The sequence below is a fragment of the Oncorhynchus mykiss genome, chromosome 30 (assembly GCF_013265735.2).
Source record: "Oncorhynchus mykiss isolate Arlee chromosome 30, USDA_OmykA_1.1, whole genome shotgun sequence".
Taxonomy (NCBI): Eukaryota; Metazoa; Chordata; class Actinopteri; order Salmoniformes; family Salmonidae; genus Oncorhynchus; species Oncorhynchus mykiss.
Genome location: NC_050570.1, coordinates 11,921,222 through 11,934,557, shown reverse-complemented (window position 1 = coordinate 11,934,557; position 13,336 = coordinate 11,921,222).

Genomic DNA, 13,336 nt, shown 5'->3' with positions numbered 1-13,336 from the left:
AAATATGTCTCAAAAAGACACGCTGCAAAAGTGACATATGAAACAGATATGTGAAGGTTGGATAGTTGTGTAAGAAGGAGGCCACAATCTTGAAAGTATGGCACTGGAGGCTAGAAGGTGTTGGTAGAGTGGAAGGAGTCGTGGCAAGTTATGTATTTGCTTGCAAGGCTCCCAAAGACCGAAATACAAAAACATTGTAAAACAAAATTAAGTGATTAACTAAAAGCAAAGCTACATCGACAGCTGCTTTAAATAACGAAAGGCTAACTCACCAGATAGTGAGAAGATAACACTGGCCCAAACTGACTTTCATAACCTTGCCAGATCGCCCCGCCCATACCTGGAAGATACCAAAGGCAGGTAATAATGCTGTGTTCGTAACCAAGTGGGAAGTGGGAAATGAACATATAACTCCACTTGACGGCCCTCCAACTGGTAATTCCTAGTGGGAAACTATCATCCTGAGCTCCCACTTCTCCCACATGCTGACCTCTGACATCACCTGCCAAGGAAGTGACTTTAATAGCAGTATTTTCTGCAGTTAAATGCAACCACAAAATATTCTTTATATAAAATAATCTATTAATATAGTTTTTGAATATTATCATTTGTTTACATTCATCCTAGCTATACTTTTAGTTTATTGTTTACGCAGCTTGTTCGCCATTAGCCAATCGGCATCTCTCAACAAGTTCAAAGCACGTGAATGCATCCAACGGATATTTACCACTTCACAACTAGTAAATTCCCACCTCCCACGTGGTGACGAACGCAGCATTAGCTGCACCACTACATCTTTTAAACATGAACATTTACAGAATTCATCTTTAATGATCTTTTACATTTTAAATATATATTTCATATTCATTATTCAATATAGAAATGATGAGATTTTACCACTAGCACTTTTATCACTGGCAAAACAAAAATAAGCCTATACCACCAAGGACAAAGTTGCGCCTGCACAGTAAAAAGGCATTCAATCAGGCACATTAAATTCTCAGAAAAGTTGCCTAGCACCTACAACTCATAGAGATAGATAGATGACTCTAATGCCCAAAAGCCCGTTTTAGCATGTGCAGCTCCATTGAGGACTTTCACCATTTTGAAGTAGTCAAATGGATGAGACTTCCTATGCGTTAAGGAAGGATCACATAATTACATCCAGGTCACCAATCAGCCAATTAATTATATTCTTGAGCAATCATTCCATAACTGTAGGTGGCAGTAAATTGCCAACCTTGGCTTTATGCCTCCCCGGTGGCAGTATGCTCCCTTTCAGATTGTTTACCAACTCATAGAAGAAGAACATTGACTACTTCAAAATGAAGATAACCTCAATGGCGCTGTCCAATATTGCGTCCTCTATCGCTGTGCTGCAGCTCACTACCACCACACGGTCCTGGACAACTCAGAAACATAAAGACAAGTTTCAAGTAAATCCTGGATTATAAAACAAATGTATTTTAAGGATTAAATGAATATTTAGAGTTGATCAGGTGCAATATTTCATGACCTTATGGTTAGAGTGTCTGCCCTGAGATTGTAATGTTGTGAGTTCAATCCCTGGCTGAGTCATACCAAAGACTGTAAAAATGGGGGCTGATATGTCTCTGCTTACCACTCAGCAATAAAGATATAGATTGGGGGGTATGGCCCTGTCGTACACTAGTGTCCTGTCTAGGGGGTGTACTTGTACATCTAGCTGCCTCACGCTACAGAAACAGGAGATAGGCTCCTTCCCTAGGAGCAGTTCCGGCTCGCACAAGTCAAGCCTACTTACATATTTCATTAGCTGATGTTTTAAACAAAACAATGCCGCATGCTGCTAAACTGCCTCAAACAAGGCTACTGTTAAATGAGTCGAAGGAATGTGATGTGTAAGCCTAGAGTGAGTGTAGGAGTGCTATGTGCTTCTACTGAGGTAGGTAGAGCTTTGCATGTAATTACAGTTGCTATGAGAAGCAATTTGATCTGATGAGTGACTCCTATTTTACTGATTTCCTATAGCGTCAAGCAAAGGTTCGGGACACAAGGTTGTTTGGGCAGAGATGAGTCTGTTCCAGCTAATTGCCTTTAGGGATCAGGAGGACACTTTTTCAGGTGATACTGAAACCCATGGCTTACAACTGAGGATGTCCTAAAATGGATTTTGTACCCCCCATCGTTGAATAGGTCAAAAGCTGTCAAAAAACTATTGTCAGGGATTGAACATGCAGTGTTCCTTAATGTCAGCTGAGGGGCAGTGCTACACAAGAAAATTGTAGCCAAGTGTAGAGGCCAATGGTGGGAGCACATGCATAGGGAAATAAAGTTTTGACTTAACGTGTTCAAAATCACTGAAATAAGTTACTAAATTAGTACATTTATAAATCCGTGTTTAACCTCAGTAGACACATTCTCTTGAGATGGAGGAGCAGAAAATAGCATGAATAAATTAATTTATAGTACACATTTATGATGTAGGGCTAGTCCCTTGCCAAATGTTAGGTTTCTAAGTTAAAATCAACTAAATAATGAATTTAGAATGTACAATATGCTTTCATATTGTCAATGTACCATGCTTTTAAAATGTACAACTACATTGAGGCACATGATAATTTGATAATTTATCTTTTTCACTCAATTTGGTTTTATAAATACTGCACCAGAGTGATCCGAAAAGTTAAAAAGCCAAATAATATTTATCTGTAATATTTACATTTTAAAGCCGCAACCAAATTAACATAGAAAAGTGTGTTATAGATCTGTCATTCTCATTGAAAGCAGGTCTAAGAAGCGATAGATCTGTTCTGTGTGCACTATTTCTGTGCTTCCCGTTCTTAAGTTTCATGTTGGTGTATTTTACTCTTGGTTTTGTGCACCAGCATCAAACAGCTGAAAATACAATATCTTTGGTTATGGAAAATATATTTCACAGCTGTTTAGATGGTACAAATATTCTCTACACTATACCTGTTTGTTTTGTCACATAAACTGAAATTAGGCGAACTATGCAATTCCTGCATAGTATATCTTTTAAATGTGATTTATGACTGTGTCTATGAGTTAATCGACAACTGCTTCAATGTCTTTGATGTACCTTCTCCTATGCTAATCAGCTTAATCATACTCTGTTTAGGTTGGCTGGCAAATAACATAAAAAGTTTGGACATGATTTTCCGTTGTCTTTAATGGAGTACTTCCTCTTCACTAACCCTCACTAGTCTGGATTATGACCATGACCACGGCGTGAATTAGGTCTATTCATTTCAATTCAACAACGAGGAACATTTTCATTGACCCCAACCCCAATTAGAATGTTTATTTATTCCTTACTATGAATGTGTGTGTGTGTGTACATGTGTGTGGTGTGTGTACTTGTTTTATCTAACTTTTTTGGGAGACCGCTGAACAAACCCCCTCCCGAAAGGAGCATCATTATCTACCAATTAGCCATAAATATCTTCAGAGTCATGAGTCAGTCCGCCTCAGCGACCAAGAGACTCAGTCTCACTGGAAATGCCTTTGAAGTAAGAAATAATTAGTTATGCAATGAAGATAATTAGCAATGTCCGGCTCATAAATAAACACTATTTTCATTGCACACAATTATGCCTCTGACGCCTCTGGAGTAGCTAGTCCCTTGAGTAGCAAAGCACAGAACTCTGTGCTCATGGCAAACACACAGAGAAGTCTTAATGCCAACAGGGTGTAGACTCTACTTTGTGTGTGTGAGCATGTGAGTGTGTGTGTGTAATGAGTTTCAATACGTTTATGTATGTGGAAGTCACACATTCATGCCTGTGTCTGTATACGCATGTGTGAACAAATCGCATGCATATGTGGATGTATATTAGCATTGCTGTCTAAGTCATTCATTTTCTATATTGTGTACTCCTTGCTATTGTTAGCATAATTATCCTGTTGTGGGAATAGAGGGAGTGCTGTGGTCCTGCGTGATTTGGTAGACAAGGCTTCATCCTTAGTCCTGAGATACTTTTTGCTCTCATCACCATTCCTCTCCTTCAAGGGCAGCCAGTGTTGAGTGACAGGGCTTAGTGTGTTTCTCCGCTGAATTAGATTTGATACTCGGGGCTCTATAACGGGTGCTCTATAACGGGGGCTCTATAACAGGAGGCACCAGAATAGCTGGAATAACACTTTGTTTAAAAAAAATCTTATCTCTCCAACAGACACTCGCCTCTCTGAGTGCCGCATTATTTGGTGCATTGTGTGGGGATATGTGTTGCAACGAAAGGTAACAAGTGTCCAGGTAAAGATAAGGAATGGTGAGGGTAGACGCGGATTAAGTTGAGGAGACATCGGGGTTAAGGATTTAGGGGGAAGATTAACGGTGTAACACCCTTCGTCATGAACAACTCATTTTGGGAGGATTACGAGGTAATACGACTCGGCTTCAAATTTTCTCACATACACTTTTGTTCAGCCTTCATCTTTAACCATGCACTCATGTCTTCCAGAGAAATCAGGGAGAAAAGGTAAGATGTGGTGAGGTGAGGAAGGAGATGTCTGACAAGAAAACCTGGAGCTCACCTTCATGTGAGCCATGCAGCAAGAATAGGCACTCCTCCCTAGTATTCTGTTTCACATTGCTTACCCTATGCAACAGCAAGAGAAGACAGTGTGTAGATTAATTTGCAGTGTTAAGCAACATTGCAATTGGGGAATAAAGAAAGAATGTGATAAAATAGTGTCACCAACAGTCTGCTCTCAGTGGACAGGGCATTACCTTGACAGCCCTTGATCCACTGCAAAGACAACGTTATCTGCATTCCCAATGTGTGCTCATATAAATCAGCAGTTGCGATATAACTACTGAGCATTTTATGACAATGTCCCTCTTATCTGTGATGGAGTGTTTGAGTACAGGTTTATGTAGGTAAATACTGGCACTCTCTTGCCTTTTTCTAATCTCCATCACTTTATCTGTAATGGCAATGAGATGCGCTGAGACAGATGTAACATACTCCATTATGTTTTTTGGGGTTGAAAATTGTGTTTTCCTCTTTAAATTAGGAAATCAGAAGAATCCGTGGGGTGCCATTTGAAATGGTTCACTGTGCATGTTTATCTGGCATGATGTGTCCGCCCCTCCATTTTCATCAGAAGTAATAGAAGGCTATGAAGTGCTGGAAGTAATTCATTTTCAATGGAAGGAGAGCAATTTGAGGCAATGTGAGTAATTTGGCCGTAGTTTAAACGAATCTGGCTGTGGAAAGACACAAAACAGTTGAGAAAATGGAACTTTATACAAATCATCAGCAATTACTTTAAATATAATGAAATATAATGTTATTCGTCACATGCTTTGTAAAATAACGTGTGGACTAACAGTGAAATGCTTACTTATGGACCTTCCCAACAATGCAGAGAGAAAGAAAATAGAGAAATAATAGAAAAGTAAAACGCATAATAATAAAAGTAATAGTGGATACATAATGAGTAATGATAACTTGGCTTTATACAAGGTGTACCAGTACTGAGTCAATGTGCAGTGGTACGAGGTAATAACTTGTCTATATACAAGGAGTACCAGTACTGAGTCAATGTGCAGTGGTACGAGGTAATAACTTGGCTTTATACAAGGAGTACCAGTACTGAGTCAATGTGCAGTGGTACGAGGTAATAACTTGGCTTTATACAAGGGGTACCAGTACTGCGTCGATGTGCAGGGGTACGAGGTAATAACTTGTCTATATGCAAGGGGTACCAGTACTGCGTTGATGTGCAGGGGCACGAGGTAATTGAGGTAGATATGTACATATAACTAGGAATAAAGTGACAGATAATAAACAGTAGCAGCAGCGTGTGTGATGAGTCAAAACAGTTAGTGCAAAAAGGGTCAATGCAGATAGGCCGGGTAGCATTTGGTTAACTATTTCACTAACTATTTAGCAGTCTTAAAACTTGGGGGTAGAAGCTGTTCAGGGTCCTGTTGGTTCCAAACTTGGTGGGTCGGTAGTGCATGCCGTGCGGTAGCAGGGAGAACAGTCTATGACTTGGGTGGTTGGATTCTGAACATTTTTAGGGCCTTCCTCTGATACCGCCTGATATAGAGGTCCTGGATGGCAGGGAGCTCGGCCCCAGTGATGTACTGGGCCGTACTTATAGTGGCTTGCGAAAGTATTCACCCCCGGTGGCATTTTTCCTATTTTATTGCCATACAACCTGGAATTAAAATATATTTTGGGGGGTTTGTATCATTTGATTTACACAACATGCTTACCACTTTGAAGATGCCCAATATTTTTTATTGTGAAACAAAAAAGAAATAAGACAAAAAACAGAAAAGTTGAGCGTGAATAACTATTCACCACCCCCAAAGTCAATACTTTGTAGAGCCACCTTTTGCAGCAATTACAGCTGCAAGTCTCTTGGGGTTGTCTATAAGCTTGGAACATCTAGACACTGTGATTTTTGCCCAGTCTTCAAGGCAAAACTGTTCCAGCTCCTTCAAGTTGGATGGGTTCCGCTGTTGTACAGCAAGTCATACCACAGATTCTCAATTGGATTGAGGTCTGGGCTTTGACTAGGCCATTCCAAGACATTTAAATGTTTACCCTTAAACCACTCAAGGGTTGCTTTAGCAGTATTCTTTGGGTCATTGTCCTGCTGGAAGGTGAACCCCCGTCCCAGTCTCAAATCTCTGGAAGGCTGAAACATGTTTCCCTCAAGAATTTCCCTGTATTTAGAGCCATCCATCATTCCTTCAATTCTGACCAGTTTCCCAGTCCCTGCCGATGAAAAACATCCCCACAACATGATGCTGCCACCACCATGCTTTACTGTGGGGATGGTGTTCTCGGGGGAATGAGAGGTGTTGGGTTTGCGCCAGACGTAGCATATTTCTTGATGGCCAAAAAGCTCAATTTTAGTCTCATCTGACCCGATGATCTGTACCGTCTTCCATATGTTTGGGGAGTCTCCCACATGCCTTTAGGCGAACACCAAACGTGTTTGCTAATTTTTTTCTTTAATTAATGGCTTTTTTCTGGCCACTCTTCCGTAAAGCCCAGCTCTGTTGAGTGTACGGCTGAAAGTGGTCCTATGGACAGATACTCCAATATCTGCTGTGGAGCTTTTCAGCTCCTTCAGGGTTATCTTTGTTCTCTTTGTTGGCTCTCTGATTAATGCCCTCCTTGCCTGGTTCATGAGTTTTGGTGGGCGGCCCTCTCTTGGCAGGGCCGCCCTTGTTTTTTTTTAAACAAGTAATTTTTTTTACTTCACCAATTTAGACTATTTTGTATATGTCCATTACATGAAATCCACATACAAATCTATTTAAATTACAGGTTGTAATGAAACAAAATAGGAAAAACGCCAAGGGTGTGAATACTTTTGCATGGCACTGTAGAAATAATAATATAATTATGCGTATTCACAACAGTGATGAGTACATTTAAGTCCAAGCATGTGGTCTCACATTTTCAATATTCTATCTGTTACATTTAAAAAACCCTCTTGTGTCTTGCGGTCGGATGCCAAGCAGTTGCCATACCAAGCGGTGATGCAGCCAGTCAATGGTGCAGCTGTAGAACATTTAGAGGATCTGAATGCCATGCCAAATCTTTTCAGCCTCCTTAGGGGGAAGAGGCGTTGTCGTGACCTCAAGACTGTGTTGGTGTGTTTGGACCGTGATAGATACTTAGTGATGTGGACACTGAGGAACTTGAAGCTCTTGACCCACTCCACTCCAGCCCCATCGATGTGAATGGGGGCGTGCTCGGCCCTTCGTTTCCTGTAGTCCACGATCATCTCCTTTGTCTTGCTGACGTTGAGATAGAGGTTGTTGTCCTGGCACCACACGGCCAGGTCTCTGACCTCCTTCCTATAGGCTGTGTCATCGTCGTCAGTGTTCAGGCCTACCACTGTTGTTTTGTCAGCAAACTTAATGATGGTGTTGGAGTTGTGCTTGGCCACACAGTCGTGGGTGAACAGGGAGTACAGGAAGGCAGTAAGCATGCACCACTGAGGGATGTGATATGTTGTTGCCTACCCTCACCACCTGGGGGCGGCCTGCCAGGAAGTCGGCTACAGTTGCAGAGGGAGGTGTTCAGTCCCAGGGTCCTTAGCTTAGTGATGAGCTTGGAGGACAATATGATGTAGAACGCTGAGCTGTAGTCAATAAACAGCATTCTCATGTAGGTGTTCCTTTTGTCCAATGTGGAGTGCAATAGAGATTGCATCATATGTGGATCTGTGAGCCATGACCAGCGATTCAAAGTATTTCATGGCTACAGACGTGAGTGCTACAGGGCGATAGTCATTTAGACAGGTTACCTTGGCTTTCTTGGGAACAGGGACTATGGTGGCCTGCTTGAAACTTGTAGGTATTACAGACTGGGTCAGGGAGAGGTTGAAAATATCAGTGAAGACACAACAGGATCCAGCAGGTGTCTCAGTAGGAAACATCTCACCTCACAAAAGTTTAAAACAGGGCTGGTGTTGTTTTGAAAAGGTATCACACCTCATAAAAATAGGGGTTGGTGAACCATTCCGTAACGGTTAGATCTATCGGGGGGGGCATATCTAAGCTGATGGCCTGTGTTGACAGTAACGGTTGGAGTGGTGCATCACATGCTGAGAGAAGAGTATTTTCCCATAGCATTACAAGACAAATGTAGCTTGAAATAGATTCCCCTTTACCCAAGTATCTTTTTCTTATGGTGATTCCCTCTAGAAGGGTTCACTAAGAAACAATCTTCCATACATTTGTCAGTTAGGCAGCTTTAACCATTTGTTATTGAATACTCGAGTAACATTGTGAGTAAAAATATCAGATTTGCAAGTCTAATATATTGTCTGAAGAGTAAAATAATTAAATGACAAGCTAATGGGTCTATTTTTTCATTGTGGTTTATAGTCTTTCAGCTTGCATGCCATACGTCTTCTAAGCTTTAGAATGTTGTCACATGTTAATATTACCTGTCCAGGCAACCAAAGATACTGACCGACCGAACAACATAGATGTCTGAGGTACATTTGTCTTCAGAGCACCCTGGAAAGCTGCGGAACAATTTGGCCACAATTTTTCACCTTTGGCATCTGCCGTAGTATATGTTCCTCCACAGCAGGTACTGTTTCCTCTGTGTCTATTGATATCAGTGTGGTAGGTGACAGCAGACCACCTAGCAGACCTCCATTGCGCATTCTTCACCATCCCAACACTCAGCCCCAGGGGGCTATGGTGTTCCCTATCGGCTCCACACAGACCAGGGGCATCAATCACTGTTCCATCAACGCTGGCTCCAAAGCGGGCACCTAAAAGGCCCATAAGCAGCCACTGAGCTAGGGGGATAGTGCTGGGCATTTTCAGAACGGACAGGAAGCAGGATATTGGTTCCCTCTGGGATGGGGAAAACATGCTGTATGGCCAAGTCCTTTGATTAATCACTGACATCTCTGGATTGATCAGCAAATGTTTGACAGGAGGTAAATAAGGTGTGATTCACAAGAGAGATGCCAAACCCTTCAATTTATTGTTACAAAACATCAAGGTGGTTAAGATACCTTAGTGCTGCATGCATTGTTTGGCACTTGGGGATAGCACTGGGATACGGCTGTAATTGATCATTCATAACTTTTCTGCACAGTCTCCAGTTTGACAGAGTGATCTTTGTTGTCATTCAATGAGAGATGACTTGTTCTGGCAACAAAGCCAGAATTAACAAGAGATTTCTTGAGTTATTTTAGATTGATTCTGACTATTTTGAGGAAGTGTATACTGGCTATGGCGTCTCAAAATGGACAAACAGTACTATCGCAGCTTTTTCTTGTTTTTCTGAGGACAGTAGTACAGTGCCCTGAAGGTCTTTTAAGGGCACACTCGTTGGGTTCATCTAGGCGCCAGCCAAACAGAAGTATGCTGACACCTTAACATACACACACACACACACAAACAAATGGCAGCAGCTGTACCCAGGGAGGAGGCGAACAGATGAGCAGACTTATTTTAAGCCTTGGGGGTTGTCAGTCGTAGCACGAGTGTTGAGAGAATGTCATCACTGCCGCGTTACACAGCTGAAGTCACTTCACCCTGTCTTTGGATCACACCACACTGTTGAGAGGACAGGATCAGTATGTTCTTGCCTTGCCTGTCATTTCAGTCACCACAACGCCTGCATGTTATTAACCTTCTTCCCTCCAAATGCAGATGCATCCCACTGGCCACAGACTTCAGTCAGTTAAACGTCTAGTTTTAATTTACATTTGGTTGAGTTGTCAACTAACGTGAATTCAACTTGAAATCAATAAAACATTTCACCATGTCATTGGATTTAGTTTAAAAGTTAATAAAAAATCCTATTAGCTTTCTATGTCGATTCAACTTCATCGCATAGATTTTTGAGGTTGAAATGACTTGGAAACAACGCTGATTCAACCAGTTTTTGCCCAGTGGGATTGCTATTCAGGCAAACACATATCCCATTCCTAAAGTGTGATTCCAAATAGCAGTTCTCTTTCCCCTCATCCAAGCGAACAAAGAGGACTCTGAAGCACTGGTGGTCATGTCTCGCAGAGTAGATATAGAAGGTCCCAGATGGACATGTTAGTGTGAGAATAGCCCCGATGAAAAATAAGACTGCTGAAATTAACTATTTTAGTATAATGGTATCAAAATCCTAAGATTTTATATCAAATGTATGTCCTATCTCTTTTCTCTGGTCAATAAATTGACTATTCAGCAGGCTCCCAGCAGTGCTGTTCCTGCTTGTCCAACACAAGAATCCAATGAGCTCGCCTCTGTCCGATTATTTCTTAATTTCTCCATGAGAAAGTTAATCTAATGAGCATTATTGGACTCTAATGAGAAATGTAATTAGTCAGATGGGAAGATTATCTCCGTGTAATTACAGTAGCTGTCTCTGTCTGCTTCAATTAAAATGACGGGAGTGAGAAGCTTATGACGCCTTGGTGGACGAGAGGGGGGAACAGGGCCTAACCTGACAAAAAATGGTAACCATTTGTCAAGACCCATACAAACTGAGTGAAGAATACCTCAGAGTTATGGCTCAAACATAACAGGCAGATCATCAATACAACATACCCAATGTTGATACACCAACCAAAGCAGTACGATAGTATACATTGTCATAGTTTATATAGATGTAGGATTTTTCATCTTCGTAGTCAAAGAAAATGATCAATTATCAGCGCTCTTTCCTTTGCTGTGTTTGACAGCACAGGAAAACAAATGACACGGAGGTGGATTGATGGACAAAATCCCCCTCACGTCAGTCATAACCTATTTACATTTAAGTCATTTAGCAGGCACTCTGATTCAGAGCGACTTACAAGAGCAATTAGGGTTAAGTGCCTTGCTCAAGTGCACATCAGCAGATTTTCAACTGGTCAGCTCTTAACCGCTAGGCTACCTGCTGCCACCTATGTGCCTATGTGTTTACATTTCCAGTTCACAAGTGTCAGAAGTGTCATGGCTTGGGATTTGGTCAAGGCAGAGTTGATACTCTTAAGCCTTTCCTTGCCGAGGGTTATCGATCGAGCGCTGTGAGGTGGTTACCAGTACTACTGACCCCAGAACAGAGCTGATGGGCTCCAAGGGTCATTCAGACTTATAGCACTCAGTTCAAAGAATGTACTGAATCACTGCTAGAGCAATATTGTGATAACATACACCGAAGAAAGTAATCACACACACACAGCCATCCATGGATTTGAGGTTTAATACTATTATCACCGCTGCTCTTAGCAATGAGAGACCACAATGGAGGAGTAATTACACACTAATGATCAGTTTGTAATGGAAACAAAAACATTGTTTTTCAAACTGAGGCTGCCCACTTAATTGGTCAGAGCACAAAGGTATATGCTGAAAAGCAGGTACACTCGCCATTCAGGGGATGAAATGTTGAGGACATGACTTTGGTGATTTGTGTTTCGTATAATCATAGTGTGGGGAATGTGTCTGTTTTTTAAGGTCCTCTGCTGTAGGCGGTTTGGATTTGATCTGTTATATAGGGTGTTATCTACGGTCACATCTCAGCATGGACTTGCATCAAAGTGCTGAGAAGGAACAACACAGGCTAAACATTGTTAACCCTTTAAACTGTATTTACTGAAAATCTTTCAGTAGAGACTGGTCCATTAAATGGGATTGGTCCTTACCAGAGGGATTGAGGGGGAAGTGGTAAGGAAACATGTACGTTATCCCTCTGTTAAGTCCTCTACTGAACTTGAAACCACCAGGACAAAGCAGTCAATATGCAGATTAATGATAATGACATGCGAGATAATCTTTTTAATCTCTTTTTATCTAAACAACAATGGAAGGAAAGGCAGAGACAATCCCAAAGCTAACAAACAACATAATTTGAATGTGTATATTTTGTAGATAGAATGAACTTCAGATAAGGAAATATGTGTACAGTATCAAAGTAGAAAATAATATGCCAAACAGTCACACATCTTTTCTTGAAATTGTACTTCTGGATGCACTTTGCCGAGCCTTAAAATATGTTTGTTATTTCTAATAAATATATTTTTAAAGTTCTCATGCATCTGTTTTTATCTCAACATCAAAATCATTTCTGGGTAACAATGAAGTACTTTACCGTGATTGTTTTAAATTAATATGCCCCCCCCCACCCCAAAAAATAGCTTCTTAGTAAAGAACAATTTCTCAAGTAATTTTTACACAGTTCACAGTCCATTTCAGAGCAAAAACCAAGCAATGATGTCGAAGGAATTGTCCGTAGAGCACAGAGACAGGATTGTGTCGAGGCACAGATATGGGGAAGGGTACCAAAACAATTCTGCAGCTTTGAAGGTCCGAGCTTGAGAGGATCTGCAGAGAAGAATGGAAGAAACTCCCCAAATACAGGTGTGCCAAGCTTGTAGCATCATACCCAAGAAGACTTGCTGCCAAAGGTGCTTCAACAAAGTACTAAAGGGTCTGAATACTTATGTAAATGTGATATTTCAGTTTCTAAAAAATCTGTTTTTGCTTCTTCATTATGGACAACTGCGTGTAGATTGATTAGGGAAAAATACGATTTATTCAATTTTAGAATTAAGCTGTAACGTAACAAAATGTGGAAAAAGTCAAGAGGTCTGAATACCTTCCGAAGCCACTGAATATAGTGTATCTACATAAAACACAGGAAATCACATTTTTGACCTCACTGGGCCTTTAACAATGGATATTGTACATTTTGTTTATTCCAAATTTGGACTCCAATGGTATTCGGTATCTTTCAAATCACTCCCCTGCTGCAGCCAATCCCCTGTGACTTAGACGTAATGCTCCTGTTAGCCCCTCACCCTAGCAGTCATCCACCTGCCATGCAGCACTTCCCTCATCCACCCACCCCCT